Here is a 24158-nt window from a genome sequence, read left to right as displayed (position 1 = left end):
TCAGTAGCTTAATAATAATTAGAAAGAAAGAAAGAACTTGGATTTGTACAGCACCTTTCACAACCTCAGGATGCCCCAAAGCGTTTTACAATGAAGTACTTTTGAAGTTTAGTCGTTGTTATAATGTAGGAAACGCGGCAGCCAATTTGCACACAGCAAGGTCCCACAAACAGCAATATGATAATGACCAAATAATCCGATTTCAGTGATATTGGTTGAGGGATAAATATTGGCCAGGACACCAGGGAGAACTCTGCTACTCTTTGTTGAAATAACACCATGGGACCTTTTACATCCACCTGAGAGAACAGATGGGGCTTTGGTTTAATATCTCATCTGAAGGACAGCACCTAACAACAGGGCAGCACTCCCTCAGTATTACACTGGAGTATCAGCCTGGAGGTGGATTTGAACCCATGACCTTCTGACCCAAAGGTGTGAGTGTTACCACTGAGCCATGGCAGACACTTCTCCCCAGCAGATCACATAAAAATGATTCATATTCACTTTGCAGGTGGCACCATAGAACCACAGAAAAGGGCCATTCGGCCCATCGTGTCCGTGCCGGCTCGAAGAACAACCAGGCGCCCATTCTAATCCCACCTTCCAGCACCCGGTCAGTGGCCCTGCAGCTTACAGCACTTTAGGTGCAGGCCCAGGTACTTTTTAAAAGAGTTGAGGGTCCCTGCCTCTACCACCAATTCGGACAGTGAATTCCATACACCCACCACCCTCTGGGTAAAAATGTTTTTCCTCATGTCCCCTCTAATCCTTCCGCCAATCAGCTTAAATCTATGTCCTCTAGTTCTTGAACTCTCTGCTCTATCTGGGCCCCTCATAATTTTGTACACCTCAATGAAGTCTCTCCTCAGCCTCCTCTGCTCTAAGGAAAACAACCCCAGCCTGTCCAATCTCTCCTCGTAGCTGCAATTTTCAAGCCCTGGTAACATTCTTGTAAATCTTCTCTGCACTCTCTCCAGAGCAATTACGTCCTTCCTGTAATGTGGTGACCAGAACTGCGCACAATACTCCAGCTGTGGCCTTACCAGCGTTTTATACTGTTCCATCATTACATCCCTGCTTTTGTATTCTATACCTCAGCTAATAACGGAAAGCATTCTGTATGCCTTCTTCACAATCTTATCTAACTGTACTGCCACCTTCAGGGACCTGTCCACATGCAGTCTAAGGTCTCTCCCTTCCTCTACCCCTCTCAATATATTTCCATTTACTGCGTATTCCTTTTACTGTTTGCCCTCCCTAAGTACATTACCTCACACTTCTCCGGGTTGAACTCCATTTGCCACTTTTCCGCCCACTCCATTGATATCCTCTTAGAGTCTACAGCTATCCTCTTCACAATTAACTACACGGCCAATTTTGGTGTCATCTGCAAATTTGCCAATCATGCCCCTTACATTCACATCCAAATCATTAATATATACCACAAAGAGCAAGGGACCCAACACTGAGCCCTGTGGCACACCACTGGAAACGGATTTCCATTCGCAAAGACATCCATCGACTTTTACCCTTTGTTTCCTGTTACTGAGCCAATTTTGGATCCAATTCACCACATTTCTCTGTATCCCATGGGCTTTTACCTGTCTGACCAGTCTGCCATGTGGGACCTTGTCAAATGCCTTACTAAAATCCATGTAGACAACATCCACTGCACTACCCTCATCAATCCTCCTTGTCACTTCCTCAAAGAATTTAATCAGATTTGTAAGGCATGACCTTCCCTGAACAAATCCACGCTGACTATCCCTGATTAAACCATGCCTTTCCAAGTGACAGTTTATCCTATCTCTCAGTATTGATTCTAATAGTTAGCCCATCACTGAGGTAAGACTGACTGGCCTATAATTGTTCGGCCTTTCCCTCGTACCCTTTTTAAACAAAGGTACTACGTTTGCAGTCCTCCGGTACCTCCCCTGTATCTAGTGAGGATTGGAAAATTATCCTCAGAAAATCCGCTATTTCCTCCCTGGTTTCCTTCAATAGCCTAGGAAACAATCCACCTGGCCCTGGTGACTTATCAACTTTCAAGGATTCCAGTCCCTCTAGTACTTCCTCTCTCATTATGTTTACCTTATCCAATATTTCACACCTCTCCTCTTTAACTACTACGTCTGGATCATCCCTTTCCTTTGTGAACACGGAGACAAAATATTCATTTAAAACCCTACTCACATCCTCTGCTTCTACACACAAGTTACCTTTATCATCCCTGATAGGTCCCACCTTTTCCTTAGCTATCCTCTTGTTCTTAATGTACTGATGAAACATCTTTGGGTTTTATTTAATCTTACCAGCTAGGTAGTGTTTTTGTTTCCACTTCCATCTTACTTGTGAGTTGTGCATGACTCTCCTTCTTATGGTGCCATTTTGATGGCCAAGCTGATAGCAAAACATACCCAGATTAGGTAACGGTGTGAATTAGAAAAATGTGCTCTTGAAAGCAAGAAGAAAGTTGCTCACTCTTTCTCAAGCTTTATCATTTCTTTCACCAACAAATGATCCCTTTCAGATCTATGGAGAGATATCTCTTCAATGTGATTCTTTAAATTATCTACAAATCAAACTTCTATCTCTGGGTAAGGCCAATTTTTCCCCTCCCACGCACATTCACATCTTTCTTGAAGGTCAGTTGATGCTCCCTACTTTGCAGTGTGGTTGACAGTCACAGTAATACCATAAAGCTTAGCTCCCTTATCAAGTGTAGTGGAAACCTCTCCCAACAAAAAAACCAACAGCTTTATAGATTTGAGTTACCCTTGGTAAGGGTAAATTTTACGAGCTCAAACACTGGGCGTGGAGTGTCGCCTGCTGGGAGCGTTTACCAGGAATTCGGGTACAATGTTCAGCAGGCCCTGCGGCATATTCCATCCAACAGGTTAAGGCATTTTTCTCATGATTTCCAAGCCCTGCGCTCAGAGTGCGAATTTACCTCTCTACCTATTTCTCCTCTTTTAAGACGCACCTTAAAACCTACCACTTTGACCAAGTTTTTGGACACTTGTCCTAATATCTCCTTATGTGGCTCGGTGTCAAATTTTGTTTGATAACGCTTCTGTGAAGCGCCTTGGAACGTTAAAGGCGCTATATAAATGCAAGTTGTTGTTGTGAAATTTACCCTTAGAATGTCATAACTATTTGCTGATTGGCTATGAAAACAAATTTTGAGAATAATTTGAATGGATTTGGCTGGTAGCAGTTAACACTTTTTGACACACCAGATTGCACTTTGCAAATTCCCTCTTTTTCTCCAATCAGCCCATACCTAAACGCCAAAAAACAAAATTGCAGTCACAGCCATAACTGTTTTAATAAACAAATATATAGGAACCCATGGGGCAGCTAGCTTAAACATAGCATAGCTACTCTTGTGATAACAAATGATACTTCTACGATGTTGATTCTTAAACCAGTAAACTCTGAATTGACTGCAACAATTGCTATCGGAGCTACTGACAACTCTAAATCAAAACAGAAGAGCTCATCTTCCAATGATTTTAAGCAGCAATATCTTCAAATCAAAATTGATGTTCCTTCTAGGTTTTTTTTTAAGGTTAATGATATTTGGTGGGTTGCAGTGAATTAATTACAAAATTAAAAGCGAAAGGATGCAGATTTATATGATTCATATTTCATTAGCGCAAATTTCATCAAAGCACATCGCACTGACGTGGACAGATTTTAGAAACGTTTTCAATTTTAAATCTTTATTTTCTGTAGAAACGCAAAAGGATTTTTGACTGCTCTAAGGACCAATGTGTTGAAGGCCTTTAGGGCATTCATTACAGGGTGAGCTCTGTTCTGGTGCACGAAAAGAACATAATCAAACGTCAGCCCAGATTTTGCCATCAAAATAAAGGTGAGGCCAATGGCGCTCGCCGTTATTTATGCTCAAATGGTACAGCAACTTCAGGCGAGAGGTAGATACGCAGTTAAACTCAAATACAAACGTTGCTGTCCGAGTTGCGCCGCTGCGCCATTAGCTTCACAAAAACGGCATCTCGCCGTCTGCCTCACCATTGAAATGCATTGAACGGCGTGAAGTTGCTGTATTTGCGCGGTAGACACGAACTAAATTCGCCACAGAAAGTTAAGTCTTGTCATTTCAGTCTAAGTACACTTTTAGCGACGTGATAATTGTTAATTACTGCCAGTCAACCTCTGGCACGAAAATTAACTATTTCAAGTGTGGAGTCTCATTCCTTCAGCTTTTAAATGTTGTTGGAGATTTTTAAAATGTAAAATTTTAAATTAAAATTTTTATTTTAATTTTCCTTCCTGTCTCTTTTTTTCTCTCTCTCTTAATCCAATCTTTCTTTCCCATTCTTTATTTCTCTTTCTGTACCTGATTTGACATTGAATTCACCCACTCTACACAGACTGGCAAAAGGTGGGAAGTGATATTCCACAGGGATCAGTGCTGGGACCACTGTTGTTCACAATTTACATTAACAATTTGGATAACAGGTCATCCGGCCCAATTGGTCCATGCCGGTGTTCATGCTCCACACGAGCATCCTCCCACCCCTCTTCATCTCACCGTATCAATATATAAAAACATAAGAAATAGGAGCAGGGGTAGGCCATACGGCCCCTCGAGCCTGCTCCGCCATTCAATCATATCATGGCTGATTTTCAACCACAACTCCACTTTCCCCCCGATCCCCATATCCCTTGATTCCCCTAGAGTCCAGAAATCTATTCATCTCAGCCTTGAATATACTCAACGATTCAGCATCCACAGCCCTCTAGGGTAGAAAATTCCAAAGATTCACCACCCTCTGAGTGAAGAAATTCCTCCTCATCTCAGTCTTAAATGGCCGACCCCTTATCCTGTGACTATGCCCCCTAGTTCTAGATTCTCCAGCCAGGGGAAACAACCTCTCAGCATCTACCCTGTAAAGCCTCCTCAGAATCTTATATGTTTCAATGAGATCACCTCTCATTCTTCTAAACTCCAGAGACTATAGGCACATTCTACTCAACCTCTCCTCATAGGTCAACCTTCTCATCCCAGGAATTAATCTAGTGAACCTTCGTTGCACCACCTCTAAGGCAAGAATATCCTTCCTTAGACAAGGAGACCAAAACTGTACGCAGTACTCCAGGTGAGGTCTCACCAAAGCCCTGTGCAATTGTAGTAAGACTGCCTTACGCTTGTACTCTAACCCCTTTGCAATAAAGGCCAGTATGCCATTTGCTTTCTTAATTGCCAGCTGTACCTGCATGCTAACTTTTTTAGTTTCTAGTACGAGGACACCCAAGTCTCTCTGAACACCAATATTTAACAGTTTCTCACTGTTTAAAAAATATTCTGTTTTTGTATTCTTCCTACCAAAGTGAATAACCTCACATTTCCCCACATTATACTCCACCTGCCACCTTCTTGCCCACTCACTTAATCTGTCTATATCCCTTTGCAGATTCTTTGTGCCCTCTTCACAGCTTACTTTCCCACCTAGCTTTCTATCGTCAGCAAACCTGGATACATTACACTCGGTCCCTTCATCCAAGTCATTAATATAGATTGTAAATAGCTGAGGCCCTTGCGGCACCCCACTAGTCACAGCCTGTCAACCTGAAAATGACCCGTTTACCCCTACTCTCTCTGTCCGTTAACCAATCCTCTATCCATTCTAATATGTTACCCCCAACCCCATTAGCCTATTCCTTTCTCCCTCATGTGTTTATCTAACTTTCCCTTATGCTATTCGCCTCAACTACTCCTTGTGGTAGCAAGTTCCACATTCTCACCACTCTCTGGGTAAAGAAGTTTCTCCTGAATTCCCTATTGGATTTATTAGTGACTATCTTATATTTATGGCCCCTAGTTTTAGTCTCCCCCACAACTGGAAACATCTTCTTTACGTCTACCCTATCGAACCCTTCCATAATTTTAAAGACATCAGTTCATCTCTCAGTCTTTTCTTTTTGAGAGAAAAGAGCCCCAACATTTACAGACTTTCCTCCTTGAAGTCAATGGAATTGAAAATCAGGAGAGATGTATAACGGGCAGCTGAATCGATGTCGCCTGTTTTACATCATGAAAGGGGTGCTATAAATGCAAGTCTTTTTTTCTTTGAATCAATACTATTTTTTTTGACAATAATTTGATTCAGTTGATTACTGCACAACTTTGTCTTTCCCTCCCCCCCTCCATAGACGGTAAAAAAATTATTGTTTTACTAAAAATTGATCTAATTTAAACAGAATTGCAGCTGTAAATGTTTTTTATTGATACATTACCTATATACCATCTCTATTTCCACACAGCACAGAAATATATAGTGGCTGCGTTTTACTTTTAAATTTCAATCCGTTAATAAAACTTTTCCAGTGAGCCTAGTACCTTACACCAAACAGAATAGAGTATCAAGGAAAGTCTGCAATAAATAATAATAAAATAAAAATGTTAAACTTTTGGCTCGCTCTGAAAATATTTATTTTATTCTTTTTGAGAATTTGTAACTGACGCAGCATATCCCGGCAAAACATAATATATAAAGTAGAATTGACGAAGCTTTTTATTCTTTTAAAAGTACTTGCTGAATACGTTACTTTTATGAATTTTTTTTTTGGTTTAACTCCCTTGGTGTTTGGCTACATTAGCAGAACCATTTTTTAAAAGAAAGAATGGAACGCCGCAGCAATATTTTCCAGAGAATGCTGAAAAATTCTCAGCCAAAACAAATGATGCCCATCAGTTGCAGTGACATTTGCCAGCTACTGTAGTTCCCTGGATTATATTCATCAGCAGAGATAGACTAATATCCTCAGCGGGCTGAGTAAGAGTTTTCAGTGCATATTGAACCCAACAAAAGGAGCATTCGGCGGAATGCAGAGTCTTTCTGACTCTGCAGTTTTGTCTATTTTTTTTGCCATTGTTTTCCGTTGTATGTGAACTCTCTTCCCCCCCACCCCCCACCTGCCCTGTAACTCTAAACTTACAGGGGGGTCATTTTGATTTTGTGCAATGGTGTAATTTGAAGTGTTTAAGATGATTAAAGGATTTGATAAAGGATATATTGGCGTTGGAGGGGATGCAGCGCAGATTCACCAGTGCTAATAGGGTTAAGTTACAAAGACAGGTTGCATAGACGAGGCTAGTACTCCCTTGAGAATAGAAGATTAAGGGGTGATCTAATTGAGGTGTTTAAGATGATCAAAGAATAGAGAGAAACTATTTCCTCTGGTGGGGGAGTCCAAAACAAGGGGGGGGTCACAACCTTAAAATTAGAGCTAGGCCGTTTAGGGGTGATGTCAGGAAGCACTTCTTCACACAAAGGATAGTGGAAATCTGGAACTCTCGCCCCCAAAAAGCTGTTTGAGGCTGGGGGTCAATTAAAAATGTCAAAACTGAGATTGATAGATTTTTGTTAGGCAAGGGTATTAAGGGTTACTGAATCAAGTTGGGTAAATGGAGTTGAGATCCACATCAGCCATGATCTAATTGAATGGTGGACCAGGCTTGATGGGCTGAACGGTCTACTCCTGTTCCAATAGTTCTATGGTATAAAACGGGCCATAGAGAATCGGCAGCCTGTTTTACATCTCTCCCGATGACTTCAATGGAAATCAATATCGAGAGAGATGTGAAACTGGCTGGCGGTTCATGATGGCCCGTTTTACATCATCATCGCAAAGTCAAAATGACCCCCAAGGTGGTTGAATTTCTGTAAAGGTTGGGGGGGGGGGGTGGCGGGGGAGTCCTCCCAATGTAACCTCGGCGGAAGATCAGTGGAAAACCCGGAGAAATATCGTGAACGCTGTATACTCCGGTGGTTCCTGTGGATCTTCCTCTGCAGTTATAGCGGAGAATCAGGAGAACCCCCACCGCCACCTCCCCGTGGAAATTCAACCAGAACATTGCATAAAAACATCGCGCAAAGGCGCAAATGATCACACCTGGATTTATGCGTCGAATGTATTACAAAAACGAAAAAGAATTCACCAACGGTGGGAATTGTGACAGTGAATTCATGCACATTTCATCTCTCATCATTCGAGTGATAAGTAAATAATAACAGCATTAAGCTGCGCTTCCCTTGGAAACAAAGGCAGAACATCAGAGATCTGTCTGTCGATGAGCTAATTAGTGGGACCCACCTCTTCTTTGTATCTAATGAGGTCCAGTGTTCAAAAGTCATGTCGATGTCCTCGGGCGGGTAGAGCAAACCTCCCGCCCCATATGTGCTCTGCACGAACATCGAGCCATTGTGTGGAGGGATGGTGTTTGATCACTAACGGTACCTCACTACTGTGCACAACTGAAATAAGGGCGTGGCAAACATGGACCTTTAATTTTTTTTCTATCGCCATTATTGCTATTCAGTAAGTGAATGCAATATTGATATTTCTAGAAACATAGGAACAGGAGTATGCCATCCAGCCCCTCAAGCCTGTTCAACCATTCAATTAGATCATGGCTGATCTGTACCTCAACTCCATATCCCTTGATATCCTTACCTAACAAATATCTTATCGATCTCAGTCTTGAAAGCTCCAATTGTCCCAGAATTCACAGCCTTTTGGGAAAAGAGAGTTCCAGATTTCTACTACCCTGTGTGTGAAAAAGTGCTTCCTAATTTTAAGATTATGTCCCCTCGTTCTCGATTCCCCCATCAGAGGAAATAGTTTCTCCATATCTATCCTATCCATTTAACATTTTAAACAGATCACCCCTCAATCTTCAATATTCAAGGGAATACAAGCCAAGTCTATGCAACCAGTCCTCATAACTTAACCCTTTAAGCCCCGGTATCATTCTGGTGAAATCCGCACTGCACCCCCTCCAGGGCCAATATATCCTTCCTGGGGTGCGATGCCTAGAACTGAATGCAACACTCCAGATGGGGTCTAACCAGAGTTCTGTACAGCTGTAATATAACATCCACCCCTTTGTAATCCAGCCCCCTTGAGATTATTAGAACTGGACAGTCTTGAAAATTTATTTTAGGGAAGGGGAAGAGAGGGGAAGTGGGGTGGGGGGGGGGAGGGTTGGAGGGATAGTGTGGTGGACTGCAGCAGAAAACCTCAACTTTGATATAGTCATCGTGGGATAAGCTGCCTCTGTTTTAATAAGTTGCTAGTTATCCCTGTCAAAGCCAACAATAGTTAAGCTACAGCATGCAACAAGGTGACGAGGAGTGTGATTAGTATGATTTGAGGCTGTGAGCTAGGCCCATATCAATTCCAGTCAATCTACTGACACTGGCACTGTTGATTAGAATAATTAAAGAAGGATTAACATCATTGCAGATAAGGTAACTGGCAAAAGAATCGGAGAGGAGATAAGGAGAATTTTTTTTATGCAGCGAATTGTTGTGATCTGGAATGTACTGCCTGAAAGGGTGGTGGGAACAGATTCAATAATAACTTGCAAAAGGCAATTGGATAAATAGTTGAAGAGGAAAAATTTGCAGAGCTATGGAGAAAGAACGGGGGAGTGGAAGATAGCTCTTTCAAAGAGCTGGCACAGGAAGGAACGGCCTCCTTCTGTGCTCTATCATTCTATGATTCTATGATTGCAGAGTAAACTTTAGCAGGATAATTTGATAGTGATGGATTAAGTAGCATTCTTTTTAATGAGAATGTAATGATCCATATTTGCCTCTACAATTTGGTCATTAATATAATTATTATTAATCAGAAATTAGTATTTACAGTCCTTTTTCCCCTTCAGCTTCCATTTAAGAGTCAAGAATAGTAAAATAAACAGTTAAATGTGATATTTAAGATGAGTAATAATAATATATCACTACAAATTGAATCTTTGAAAATCTTAATTGCTAGATGAGTTTTCTTTGACTCGAGCAGCTCTTAAAATAAAAGGTTAACATTATCTACAATGGAATCAACTCACTCAAAATAAACACATTGGGCCAGAAATCGCTCACCTTGGTATGCCGTGTTGCAATGGTGTCCTCTCTCTCCGCCGGCGAATCCAGGAAGCAAGTTTGCGAATGTGCACTAAAATCAGGAAATCGCAAACTTGCTCCCATTGGTTGGCCGGCGGTTTGACAGTTCCGAATTAAAGGGCCATGCCACGCTACAATCAATGGAATCATTAAACATGCGTAAACTTACCCATCTGCCAGATGGAACGAAAATACTTACGTCATCAAAAGGTACGCCGAACAATACCAGCCCTACACTACTTTTTAAAAGCGTGATGACTGTTAATGACAGCAAAACAACAAAAAATTAAATATTAAAAATGTGGAATGTCATATTTTTCTTATTTTTATATTTTTTGATCATTAAAAAAAATTAAAAATTTAAAAAATTTTTTTTCCTTTTAACTTCTGTAAGTTTCATTACATTAAATCATTTGCTTGACTTTTTATAAGATATGTTAAATTTTTATTTAAACTAACATACAGAAGTTAACTGTGAATGGATGATTTCTAGTTGCCTGCTTGTGGGCGGGACTTCTTTTCTTTTTTTTATTTGTTCATGGGATGCGGGAGTCGCTGGGAGGCCAGCATTTATTGCCCATCCCTAATTGCCTTTAAGAAGGTGGTGGTGAGCCGTCGTCTTGAACCGCTGCAGACCGTGTGGTGATGGTTCTCCCACAGTGCTGTTAGGAAGGGAGTTCCAGGATTTTGACCCAGCGACGATGAAGGAACGGTGATATATTTCCAAGTCGGGATGGTGTGTGACTTGGAGGAAAACGTACAGGTGGTGTTGTTCCCATGTGCCTGCTGCTCTTGTCCTTCTAGGTGGTACAGGTCATGAGTTTGGGAGATGCTGTTGAAGAAGCCTTGGCGAGTTGCTGCAGTGCATCCTATGGATGGTGCATACTGCAGCCACAGTGCGCCGGTGGTGAAGGGAGTGAATGTTTAGGGTGGTGGATGGGGTGCCAATCAAGTAGGCTGCTTTGTCCTGTGGGCGTGGCTTCCATTCCCACAGTCTGTATCGGATCCAAACAAACCTGCGCTGAAGTCACAGCGCACAATTTGCAAAAGAAATGAAGAGGGAGCAAGTGGACATCGGAGACCACGAGATAAGCTTTGTCGTATTGTTTGTCCGGAGGATGTGCGGACAGCTTGCAGTGGCGGTCGGAGCAAATTAAGCAAAATAAGTTTCCAAATAACACATTGAATAAAGAGTTCTACAGTATTCCTTGTCTTTAAAGAATGAGTAATATAATACTGATTAACTTTCTTTTCCCCTTATTTTTGTTATCTATGATTTGTCTTTTTTCTTTTAAAGAGGGAATGCTGATACTACCATGGAATTGGCAAGGAGCAACAGTGCAAAGGAATTGAAGAAAGAAAGACTTGCATTTATATAGTGCCTTTCACGATCTCAGGACGGCCCAAAGCACTTTACAGCCAATGAAGTACTTTTTTGAAGTGTAGTCACTATTGTAATGTAGGGAAACGCGGCAGTCAATTTGTGCACAGCAAGCTCCCACAAACAGCAATGTGATAATGACCAGGTAATCTGTTTTAGTGATGTTGATTGAGGGATAAATATTGGTGAGGGCACCAGGGAGAACTCCCCTTCTTATCTTAGAATAGGGCCATGGGAGTTTTTTACGTCTATCTGAGAGGGCAGACGGGGCCTCAGTTTAATGTCTCATCCGAAGTAGAAAACACACAGCTCAAATGAGAAGATAGATGAATTACCCTGGATTAATAACAATTCGCTCACTCACACTGTCGGGCTCAGTAACCCCCCTAAGCTAATTCCCCCAAACATGTGATGAGTATTAATTCAAAAATGGGGGGGGGGGGATGCAGGGATTACGATTTCTTTAAACAGGTCTTTGAAGGCGGTATGGATGAGGAGATTCCCTCTTTTAAGATTTGTTTTTGATTTTGTTCTTGAGAAGTGGGTGACACAGGAGTTATTTATTGTTAATCCCTAGTTGCTCCGAGAGGATTGAAGAGCAACCACATAATGTAGGACTCGAGTCATGTGTAGGCCACACTGGGCTGCGATAGCAAGTTCAAATTCTGGAAGGTCATTAGTGAACCCAGTGGATTTTTTACAATAATCCAGGAGCTTTCTGTGGTCATTTTCTAGTGCTAATCACAAACGACCATATTTATTGAATTCAATTTCATAACTTGCCATGACGGGACTTAAACTCATGACCTTTGGGTTGCTAGGCCAGTACGATAACCACTAGGCAATACTGTGTGCAAAAATATTAATTGTCAATACTTGTGACTGGCAACAGCATTCTTACAGGATCAAGCCTCACGTAAACTTTGAGATTTGCATTCATTACCAGGCCCCATCTGCCCTCTCAGGCGGATGTAACAGATCCCATGGCACTATTTTGAAGACGAGCAGGGGAGTTCTCCCCGGTGTCCTGGCCAATATTTATCCCTCAACCAACATCACCAAAACAGATGATTTGGTCATTATTACATGCTGCTTGTGCGAACTTACTGTGCGCAAATTGGCTGCTGCATTTCCCTACATTACAACAGAGACTATATTTTTTTTAAAAGTACTTAATTGGCTGTGACGCGCTTTGGGACATCATGAGGTTGTGAAAGATGTGATATAAATGCAAATTCTTTCTTTGTTAGATTACAGATACTATCTGTACGTTTAAATAACTGGAACAAACTAACGTGGAATCTTCACTGTCCGCACTCTCACTGTTCACTATCCCGATTATCTGCCAGAACTTTCACAGCCTTGTGTGAGGCACTGCATAGCTTCTGTTGTTATTTTTATTTCATCTTTTCTTGGTGAATAAAATAACATAATACTCTGATTGTTATTTGCACTGTGCTTGACTTTATTCCTGTGCTGAGTATAGTGCTTAACATCAATTGGAAATCACCTCCTTACACTGGCCAATGGAAGAGTCACTGCGTTGTGACATCTGAATACTGAACCCTGATCCTTTACGCTCTAATGCGTACAGACTTTTAATGCGTACGACATCATTAGAAAGGAACGCTCGCTATAGTCTCATACACGGGTCAGATTCGTAAGAAAAGCATGAAAAATGAAACTGCTGTGATCTTTAAATCTAAGCTTGTACTATAACATTGCCGTTCCTTCCTTCCCTCTGTTTCCTGTCATACTTCATGAATCCACTGAAATCCTTTGAGGAGGTAATTTAAATCGGCGGATGAAAGTTATTCAATGATGCACTTGGAATTTTAGAAGCCATTTGATGAAATTCCATTTATGAGGCTGATTAAGATTTAAAGTACATGGAATCAATGGCAAATTAGCTGACTGAGAAAAGCCCTGACTGGAGGAAAGTCACTGGCAGAATTCTGCAAGGACATGTTCTGAGTTCCTGCTCTTCATTCACTTAATAAGTAATATGTAGGCGGGTGAGTCTAGAACCATTATGAAACTTGCTGACGACAGTAAGATTTTATGGCCAGGTAAGGGATGTTGAATGCACTCAAATGGACATGGACCAATTAAGTTTTATATTCGTGGGCGATGCTGGCAAGGCCTCATTTACTACTCACCCTAATTGCCCTGAGAAGGTAGTAGTGGGCCGTCTTTCATAGCGATTGATTTTACAACTGAGTGGTTGCTAGGACACTTCAGAGGGTATTACTACGTGCTGCTGGACTGGAATCAAGTATAGGCCAGTCCGGATACGGGTGGCAGGTTCCCTTCCCTGAAGGACATTAGTGAACCAGTTAGGTTTTAATAACAATCTGGTAACTTTCATGGTCATTTTCTCTGGTGCCAGTCCACAAATTACCAGATTTATTGAATTACAATTTTACAACTTGCTATGATGGGACTTGGAACTTACGACCTCTGGGTTGGAAGTCCAGTACCATAACAGGACGCATAAAATACAACAGTACTTCACTGGCTGTAAAGCGCTTTGGGACGTCCTGAGGTCATGAAAGGCACGATATAAATGCAAGTCTATTTCTTTCGTTTTTCTATCCAAGCGTGAACTGAGCTTGAAAAACCTTGGAAAGCAGACACAGGACCCTGCTCTTACACATCATGGACTTGTGATTGGTGGATTTAGTTAGTTAGGACACAGATGGGCTGGACTGCCACTGGAGGTGGGTAGGGGGGCAGGACTTCCCCGAGCCCCACCTGTCATTTAAATGCGGTGGGGCAGACAAAGGTCTGAATACCCTGAATTCCCTGCTGGGTAGTGGGGGGAGGACAATTTACGACGGCGCTCTGAGGGGTGGGGAACCAGGGGGGGCAGGCTTCCCAGCCCCATTTCTCTGCCTTTTTTTTGCTGCTAACCTGCTCACTTTCCAAATCCAGCCCAATGAATGGGTCCTAATTTTAGTGGGTCAAAAGTGGAGCATGTTTCACTGGGGGAGCATTTGAGAAACAGTGATCACAATGTCGTTAGGTTTAGAGCAGCTATGGAAAAGGACAAGGAAAAAATCAAATGTGAAAATACTCAACTGGAGGAGGGCTAATTTCAGTGAGTTGAAAAGGGATCTGGCCCAGGTCGATTGGAATAAAAGATTGGCCGGTAAAACAGTAAATGAGCAACGAGGGGCCTTCAAAGGGGAGATCGTTTGGGTACAGACTAGACACATTCCCATGAAGGGGAAAGGAAGGGCATCCAAACCTAGAGGTCCCTTGATGGCTAAAGATATAGAGATTAAAATGAAACAGAAAAGGGAGGTTTATGATAAATGTAAGGTCCATAATTCAGTAGCGAACCAGGCTGAATACAAAAAGTTCAGAGGAGAACTGGAAAAGGAAATAAGAGGGGCAAAGAGAGTGTATGAGGATAGACTAGTGGCTAACATAAAAGGGAACCCAAAAGTCTTTTATAAACATCTAAATCGTAAAAGGGTAGTCAATGGAAGGGTGGGCCGATTAGGGACCAAAAAGATCTTTTTGTGGATGAGGTACTAAATGAATACTTTGCATCGGTCTTCACTAAAGAAGAGGATGGTGCCAATATCACAGTAAAAGAGGAGATAGTAGAGAATTTGTATAGGATAAAAATAGATAAAGAGGAGGTATTTAACAGGTTGGCAGCACTCAAAGTAGAAAAGTCACCCAGTCCGGATGGGATACACCCTAGGTTACTGAGGGAAGTAAGGGTGAAAATTGTGGAGGCTCTGGCCACGATCTTCCATAGATATGGGGGCGGTGCCAGAGGACTGGCGGATTCCAAATGTTACTTCCCTGTTCAAAAAAGGGGAGAGGGATATTCCCGGTAACTACAGACCAGTCAGCCTAACGTCGGTGGTGGGGAAACTTTGAGACCATAATCCGGGACAAAATTAATTGGCACTTGGGAGAAATATAGGTTAATAAATGAAAGCCAGCACAGATTTGTTGAAGGAAAATCATGTTTGACTAACTTGATTGAGTGCTTTGATGAAGTAACGGAGAGGGTTGATGAGGGTAGTGCGGTTGATGTTGTGTATATAGACTTTCAAAGGGCGTTTGATAAAGTACAACATAATAGACTTGTTAGCAAAATTGAAGCCCATGGGATTAAAGGGTCAGTGGTTGCTTAGATACTAAAATGGCTAAGGGACAAAAAGCAGCGGGTAGTGGTGAACGGGTGTTTTTCAGACTGGAAGGAAGTATACAGTGATGTTCCCCAGGGGTCAGTATTAGGACCACTGCTCTTTTTGATATATATTAATGACCTGGACTTGGGTATAGAGAGTATAATTTTAAAGTGTGCAGATGACATAAAACTCAGAAATATAATAAACAGTGAGTAACAGACTTCAGGAGGACATAGACAGACTGGTGAAATGGGCAGACACATGGCAGATGAAATTTAATGCAGAGAAGTGTGAGGTGATGCATTTTGGTAGGTAGAATGAGGAGAGGCAATATAAACTAATTGTAAACTACAATTTTAAAGTGGGTGCAGGAACAGAGAGATGTGGGGATGCATGTACACAAGCCTTTGAAGGTGGCAGGACAAGTTGAGAAGGCTGTTAAAAAGGCATACGGGATCTGTGGCTTTATAATTAGAGGTATAGAGTGCAAAAGTAAGGAAGTTATGTTAAGCCTTTATAAATCACTGGTTAGACCCCAGCTGGAGTATTGTGGTCAATTCTGGGCACCACACTTTGGGAAGGATGTCAAGGCCTTAAAGAGGTTGCAGAGGAGGTTTACTAGAATGGTACCAGGGATGAGGGACTTCAGTTACGTGGAGAGACTGGAAAAACTAGGATTGTTCGCCTTAGAGCAGAGTAGGTTAAGGGGAGATTTAATAGAGGTGTTCAAAATCATGAAGGATTTTGATAGAGTAAATAAGGAGAAACTATTTCCAGTGGCAGAAGGGTCGGTAACCAGAGGACACAGATTTAAAGTAATTGGCAAAAGAACCGGAGGCGACATGAGGAATTTTTTTTTTAATGCAGCAAGTTGCAGGGCTATGGGGAAAGAGCAGGGCTGTGGGACTAATTGGATAGCTCTTTCAAAGAGCCGGCACAGGTACAAGGGGCTGAATGGCCTCCATCTGTGCTGTATCATTCTATGATCATATGAAATCCAGCCCAACGAATGGATCCTAATTTTAGTGGGACAAATAGAGCCCGATGAATGGATCTTAATTTTAGTGGGTCAGTAAATTGTGGGACATTGCCAAATTATATAGAATATATTTTACGTGCCATAAAATCTGTGGCACATTTTTCTTTTCCGCTGTCAAGGTAAAGCAATATTGTTATTACTATCAGGAACGAATGAACAGGCTGGGGCTCTTTTCTCTAGAAAAGAGAAGGCTGAGGGGTGACCTGTTAGAGGCCTTTAAAATTATGAAGGGGTTTGTTACGGTAAACATAGAGAAGATGTTTCCACTTGTGGGGGAGACCAAAGCTAAGGGCCATAAATATAAGATAGTCACTAATAAATCCAATAAGGAATTCAGGGGAAGCTTCTTTAACCAGAGAGTGGTTAGAATGTGGAACTCGCTACCAAAAGGAGTAGCTGAGGTGAATAGCATAGATGCCTTTAAGGGGAAGCTAGATAAACACATGAGGGAGAAAGGAATAGAAGGTTGTGCAGATAGGGTGAGATGAAGTAGGGTGGAAATGGTTCGAGTGGAACATAAATACTGGCATAGGCCAGTTGGGCCGAATGGCCTGCTTCTGTAAATTCTATGTAATTCTATGTTTAAATCTGCAGTTTTTCTTTCCCGATTCCTGTTTTTTCACCTTATTCGTTCTACATACAGTTCCTTGCCTTTGGAGTATAAGAGCAGTTTATACTTATTGAATCAAGACATTCATTAAGATCTTCATTTTGATCTGTTTTTTTGATACTCATTTGGGAAACCAATTAACTGCACCTCTATTGAACAAATAAATGGGAAATAAATCAAGTGTTAATGCACCTGAAGTAAACTGGAATCCCTGTAACTAGGATTTTGAGGGGTAAGAAGCAAACTACGAACGCTACAAGTCGAAAATAAAGATAGGTCAGACGGTATTCTGAGAGAGTAGGACAGATTGACATTTTAGAGAGAAAAAAAGGTTATACCCAAAACGCTAGCCTTTCTTTCTCTTTAAGAGAGATACTCTTTTTGCAAAAAGGAAAACAAAAGCTATTAATTTTTCTGCTGAAATAGAGAAGAAAATTTGAAAACGAAAAACATGAGAGTTACTGGATTTGCATTGTGATTTGCAATATAATTTTCACGCTGTGACACTGATGGAACAATATTGTCTGTGGCATCGTGCTTGAATGGTTTTCAGTTTGTGGCTCATTATCTGAGGAAAATTAAGTGGAAAAAAATGGAATAGAGAACACATTGTACAGAATATATAAAACCAGACTAACGGGATGCTCACGGCAATTAGAAGTAAACTTACTGAGGGTAGAGGACGGGAATGAATGACACCCTAGAACATGAGGTTCAACCTCCTTGCTTGCAGATACAGGATCAACGATTTCTTTCCTTTCCTGACTCTGAGCAATAAATTAAAACAATCTCAGTTTAGTTCCTAGTGGTTTTGGGTCCACAGTCCATGTGTTGCCCGTAATTAGACACAAATTGGTAATCTCATGTAAAAAAGAAAGAACTTGCATTTATATAGCATCTTTCACGACTTCAGGATGTCCCAAGGCACTTTACAACCAACAGTAGTCGCTGTTGTAATGTAGAGTAACGTGGCAGCCAATTTGTGCACAGCAAGGACCAACAAACAGCAATGTGTCAATGACCAGATAATCTGTTTATAAGTGGCATTGGTTGAAGGATAAATATTGGCCCATGCCACCGGGGAGAACTCACCTGCTCTTCTTCAAAATAGTGATGTGGGATCTTTTACACCCACCTGAGAGGGCAGACGGGGCCTTGATTTAAGGTCTCGTCCATTAGAGAACATTTTCCATTGGAAAAGGGTGCAATGAAAATCATTAATATATTTTACTGTTGTTATGATCTGGAATGCACTGGCTGAAAGGGTGGTGGGAACAGATTCAATAGTTACTTTGAAAAAAGAATTGGATATATATTTGAAAAGAAAAAAAATTGGGGGAAAGAGCAGGGGAATGGGACTAATTGGGTTCCAAAAAAAAAAGGGCCCCACAAATTCAGCAGTGGGATCAACGCCTGAGCAGATTGGCGCAGACTGTCCCATTGATAAATCCATATGCTCCGCCCGTTTTGTGTCCAAGAAAACAGGTGCGATGCAGAACAATTTCTACCCCAACACTGACTAGCTTGTTAAACCACAGGAATGGTTTCAGAAAGGTTACTGTTTACAAGGATGATACCAGAACTGAGAGTTTACAACTATCAGGAAAGACTAAACAGGCTGGGGCTCTTTTCTCTAGAAAAGAGAAGTCTGAGGGGTGACCTGATAGAGGTCTTTAAAATTATGAAGGGGTTTGATAGGGTAGACATAGAGAAAATGTTTCCACTTGTGGGGGAATCCAAAACTTGGGGTCATAAATATGAGATAGGCACTAATAAATCCAATAAGGAACTCAGGAGAAACTTCTTTACCCAGAGAGTGGAACTTGCTACCACATGAAGTAGTTGAGGCGAATAGCATAGATGCATTTATGGGGGAGCTAGATAAACACATGAGGGAGAAAGGAATAGAAGGATATGCTGACAGGGTTAGATGAAGAGGAGTGGGAGGAGGCTCATGTGGAGCAAAAACAATGGCAAAGACCAGTTGTGCCAAATGGCCTGTTTCTGTGCTGTAAATTCTATGTCTTGGATACAATTACATGCAAAATAACTTCACCGCATAAGCAGTATAAATTGCCAACAGCTGTACATTATATAACGCAGTGACCTATTAAGAACAGTTTTAGGCAGCTTGATTAATTTACATTAGAAAGGATTATCCAGAGTGTATGCTTTTGGGAGTAAATACAACGAGTGTTGGTTGACCAAGAGACCAGAAGGGAATACACAGAGTAATGTAAGGTTCAAATTCAGATAAGGGGTTGATAATGGGTAAGCTTAAATGCATTTGTACTAATGGAAAGAACATTAGGAATAAACTAGTGGAATTAGGTATCTTCACAGTAACATGTTGCAAGCAGAGAATGAATAAGAAATGCAGATAGGAATGAAAGCTGGGCTAATTACGTTGTTATAGAAGGTAAAATCCCTGATGGAGTGGAGGAAGAGGAAGACCTAAAGATTGAGACACACAGATCTTAAAACAAAAACAGACTTGCAGCTTGACTACAGGATTCTTAGGGGGTGAAATTAGTCAAAGAATCTTACAGTACAGAAGATTCGGCCCATCGTGCCTGTGTCGGCTCTTTGAAAGAGCTATCCAATTAGTCCCATGCCCCTGCTCTTTCCCCGTAGGCCTGTCATTTTTTCTCCTTCAAGTATTTATCCAATTCCCTTTTGAAAATTACTATTGAATCTGCTTCCACCACCCTTTTAGGCAGTGCATTCCAGATCATAACAACTCGCTGCTTAAAACAAGATTCTCCTCATCTCCCCTCTGACTCTTTTGCCAATTCCCTTAAATCTGCGTCCTCTGGTTACTGACCTTCCTGCCACTGGAAACAGTTTCTCCCTATCTACTCTATCAAAACCCGTCATAATTTTGAACACCTCAATTAAATCTCCTCTTAACCTTCCCTGCTGTAAGGAGAACAATCCCAGCTTCTCCAATCTCTCCACGTAACTGAAGTCCCTCATCCCTGGTACCATTCTAGTAAATCTCCTCTGCACCCTCTCCAAGGCCTTAGCATCCTTCCTAAAGTATAGTGCCCAGAATTGGACACAATACTCCAGCTGGGGCCTAATCAGTGATTTATAAAGATTTAGCATGACTTCCTTACTTTTGTACTCTATGCCTCAATATATTAAGCCAAAGATCCTGTATGCTTTTTTAACAGCCTTCTCAACTTGTCCTGCCATCTTCAATGATTTGTATATGTGAACCCCCAAGTCTCTCGACCCTGCAACCCCTTTAGAATTGTACCATTTAGTTTATACTGGCTCTCCTCATTCTTCCTCTCAAAATGCATCAAAAGGGTGGAAAACTGGAAGATAAAGTGTGTGACAATTGCATAGACACACAGATCATGCCTGTCATTCAAACAACCCAGTTAGGAAGTCTTAATTTGAACAACTTCCCACTTTCATTTATCATATTCTGCCTATTAAAAAAAAACACCTGCCTTTCAATGGATGTTTCAACCTCATTTAATTAATCTTTAAGCTAGAAGACTGTTAAAAGCAATAACAAAACAGCTAATATTAGAGACAGTTTGTTACACCCCCATAGTAATATCCTTTTGACTGCAGGAGCCAATATTATCCTCATCAGTGCAGAGAGGTAAGGACAGAAAATGAGCAGTGTTTGCACCTATGGCTTGTGGGCCGAATCTAGCCTGACACACATTTTAGTACTGCCCCAACACTTGCTAAATATCAGACACGACTGTTGTGACAGAAACCCCACTGGGCTGCCTCCATCCTAAACGTGGAGACAAAGGTATTAAGGGATATGGGCCAAAGGCAGGTATATGGAGTTAGATCACAGATCAGCCACGATCTTATCAAATGGCGGAGCGGGCACGAGGGGCTGAATGGCCTACTCCTGTTCCTATGTTCCTAAAATCACGGTGGCATTCCCTGCCCAATCCCCTAATTGTTGTTGAACTAAATCTACTGTCGCCCCCCCACCCCCCAACCCCTCGGAGTATAGAAGATTAACGGGTAATCTAATTGAGGTGTTAAAGATGATAAGGATTTGATAGGGTGGAAAGAGAGAAACTATTTCCTCTGGTGGGGGAGGTCCAGATCAAGGGGACATAACTTTAAAAGTTAGATAAGTACATGAGGGAGAAAGGAATAGAAGGGTATGCTGATAGAGTTAGATGACGGAGGAAGGGATGAAGCTCATGTGGAGCATAAACACCAGCACAGGCCATTTGGGCCGAATGGCCTGTTTCTGTGCTGTAAATTCTATGTAAAAAATTAGTTTCGTTAGGTGAGGATATTAAGGGTTATGGAACCAAGGCGGGTAAGATGGAGTTAAGATGCAGATCAGCCATGATCCAATTGAATGGTGGAGCAGGCTCAAGGGTACGGTTGCCAACTCTGGTTGGAGGTATTCCTGGGGGTTTCATCACATGACCTCCCGCCTCCAACTGCCCCGCCCCCGCACTCCCGCCATTGGTTGCCCAACACCTCCATCCTCACGGTGCACCGCCTTCCCACGGCCAATTGGAAAACAAAGACTTCATTTTACGATTGGATGATTCTTGACCGTCAGTCAAACAGCCTTTATTCCAACTGCCAATATTTTTATAATTAATAATCAGAAGTGTTCAAAGAAAATGAAAAAAAACACAATTGTTTTTAATGTCCCTATGATTTTTCTCCTGCATATTGCAGTGTCCTGGAGATTAATCTTCAATTGCTGGAGACTCCAGGCCAATCTTGGAAGGCTAGTAATACTACTCGAGAGGCTGAATGGCCTACTCCTGTTCCTATGTTGTCTCGCTTTCATCCTGTTGCAATGCATGATCCTAAGTGTAATGCCATTTCTGAGGGTTTCCACTCCAATTTCAAGTATGCCCGTTTCACAGGGCAGTGCAGGAAGATCCCTGTTATTGTTTTCTCTGCTTTGTGCCCTTTACTGGGCTTCCTGGCTTCTCACAGTTTTATTCTACAAGAGGCTCATGTTTTTACTGATAACTAAGAAAAGGGAGCCTTTTGAAAGATTTTTTTTTAATAAAATGCTTCGATTTCTTTCCCAGCCAATTTCAATATTTGATGTCTAGACCCTAAGCTCTGGGATTTCCTCCCTAAACCTCTCTACCTCCCTCTCCTCCTTTAAGATGCTCCTTAAAACCTACCTCTTTCACCTGTCCTAATATCGCCTTATGTGGCTCGGTGTCAAATTTTGTCCGATTATGCTCCTGTGAAGCGCCTTGGGACATTTTACTACGTTAAAGGCGCTATATAAATGCAAGCTGTTGTTGTTGCCTGTAGACAGAATGCCGCCAGATGACGAGGTGCCTAAGATTGCCTAAGTGCGGTCAGGTTGTGAAATGATGATATATGCAAATTTCCCACCGCAAGTTGCCACGGAGATAGATTGCCCGTAATTGCCACAAGCACTAAAGGGGGGTGGGGAGAAAGGGGCGGTGAGGGGAGGGGGGGGGGGGGGGGGGGGTGGTGTCTAGCCAGAAATTCCAAATCCCCGTCGGTTCAGGTGATAGAAATAACTGATCACAATTACTGTTCAGTTGAGTAAGAAGCAAGACACCGCTTCAAAGGGAAGTGATGTGGACATTTGACGGGTAGATCTGGGATCTTCACCACTCAGCTGAATCACACTCCTACTGTAGAATAGTGAGACAAAAGGGGTCGAGGCGTGCATCTACATTAAAGGTTGTAAAAGGGTTTTGTTCAACGATTCAAAAAAAACTGGACTCCCAAGAGTCTGGAGCACTTAACATAAGAACATAAGAAATAGGAGCAGGAGTAGGCCAATCGACCCCTCGAGCCTGCTCCGTCATTCAATAAGATCATGGCTGATCTGATCCTAACCTCAAATCTAAAGAACACAAGAAGTAGGAACAGGACCCGGCCACTCAGCCCCTGGGCCCGCTCCGCCACCCACAGGGCATTGACCGATCCGAACTCAGCTTCATGTCCAATTTCCTGCCCGCTCCCCGTAACTCCTAATTCCCTTTACTTCTAGGAAACTGTCTATTTCTGTTTTAAATTTATTTAATGATGTAGCTAAATTTATTTAATGATGTAGCTATGTTATAACTTTGTTATTTTCAAGCCATGAAATAATTAGTGTGAAAGTTGAATGTTGATTTGCTGTGTGAATCTATTTCTTGTAATGAATCAATTTGTAACTTTAGACTTGAAGGTGTCAGGAGTTCACAGTGGACATTCCATGTGAGAAATAGCACAGTAAAAGGGTATTATTTAATCCCGTGGCACGCTAACCCATCCGTTCTGCATATTCATAGAATCATAGAAGTTACAACATGGAAACAGGCCCTTCGGCCCAACATGTCCATGTCGCCCAGTTTATACCACTAAGCTAGTCCCAATTGCCTGCACTTGGCCCATATCCCTCGATACCCATCTTCCCCATGTAACTGTCCAAATGCTTTTTAAAAGACAAAATTGTACCCGCCTCTACTACTGCCTCTGGCAGCTTGTTCCAGACACTCACCACCCTTTGAGTGAAAAAATTGCCCCTCTGGATCCTTTTGTATCTCTCCCCTCTCACCTTAAATCTGTGCCCCCTCGTTATAGACTCCCCTACCTTTGGGAAAAGATTTTGACTATCGACCTTATCTATGCCCCTCATTATTTTATAGACTTCTATAAGATCACCCCTTAACCTCCTACTCTCCAGGGAATAAAGTCCCAGTCTGTCTAACCTCTCCCTGTAAGTCAAACCATCAAGTCCCGGTAGCATCCTAGTAAATCTTTTCTGCACTCTTTCTAGTTTAATAATATCCTTTCTATAATAGGGTGACCAGAACTGTACACAGTACTCCAAGTGTGGCCTCACCAATGCCCTGTACAACTTCAACAAGACATCCCAACTCCTGCATTCAATGTTCTGACCAATGAAACCAAGCATGCTGAATGCCTTCTTCACCACCCTATCCAACTGTGACTCCACTTTCAAGGAGCTATGAATCTGTACTCCCAGATCTCTTTGTTCTATAACTCTCCCCAACGCCCTACCATTAACGGAGTAGGTCCTGGC

At 41.9% G+C, this 24158-nt stretch overlaps 1 protein-coding gene across 3 annotated transcripts in view; it reads right to left on the bottom strand.

The window, feature by feature from the left end:
- The window catches only part of khdrbs2 (KH domain containing, RNA binding, signal transduction associated 2), a 501831-nt gene that overhangs the window by 93750 nt on the left and 383923 nt on the right, over positions 1 to 24158 (bottom strand). The gene's annotated exons all lie outside the window — the stretch shown is intronic.

Source organism: Heptranchias perlo, chromosome 5, assembly GCF_035084215.1.
Source record: "Heptranchias perlo isolate sHepPer1 chromosome 5, sHepPer1.hap1, whole genome shotgun sequence".
Lineage (NCBI taxonomy): Eukaryota > Metazoa > Chordata > Chondrichthyes > Hexanchiformes > Hexanchidae > Heptranchias > Heptranchias perlo.
This window is presented reverse-complemented; position numbering and strand designations above follow the sequence as displayed.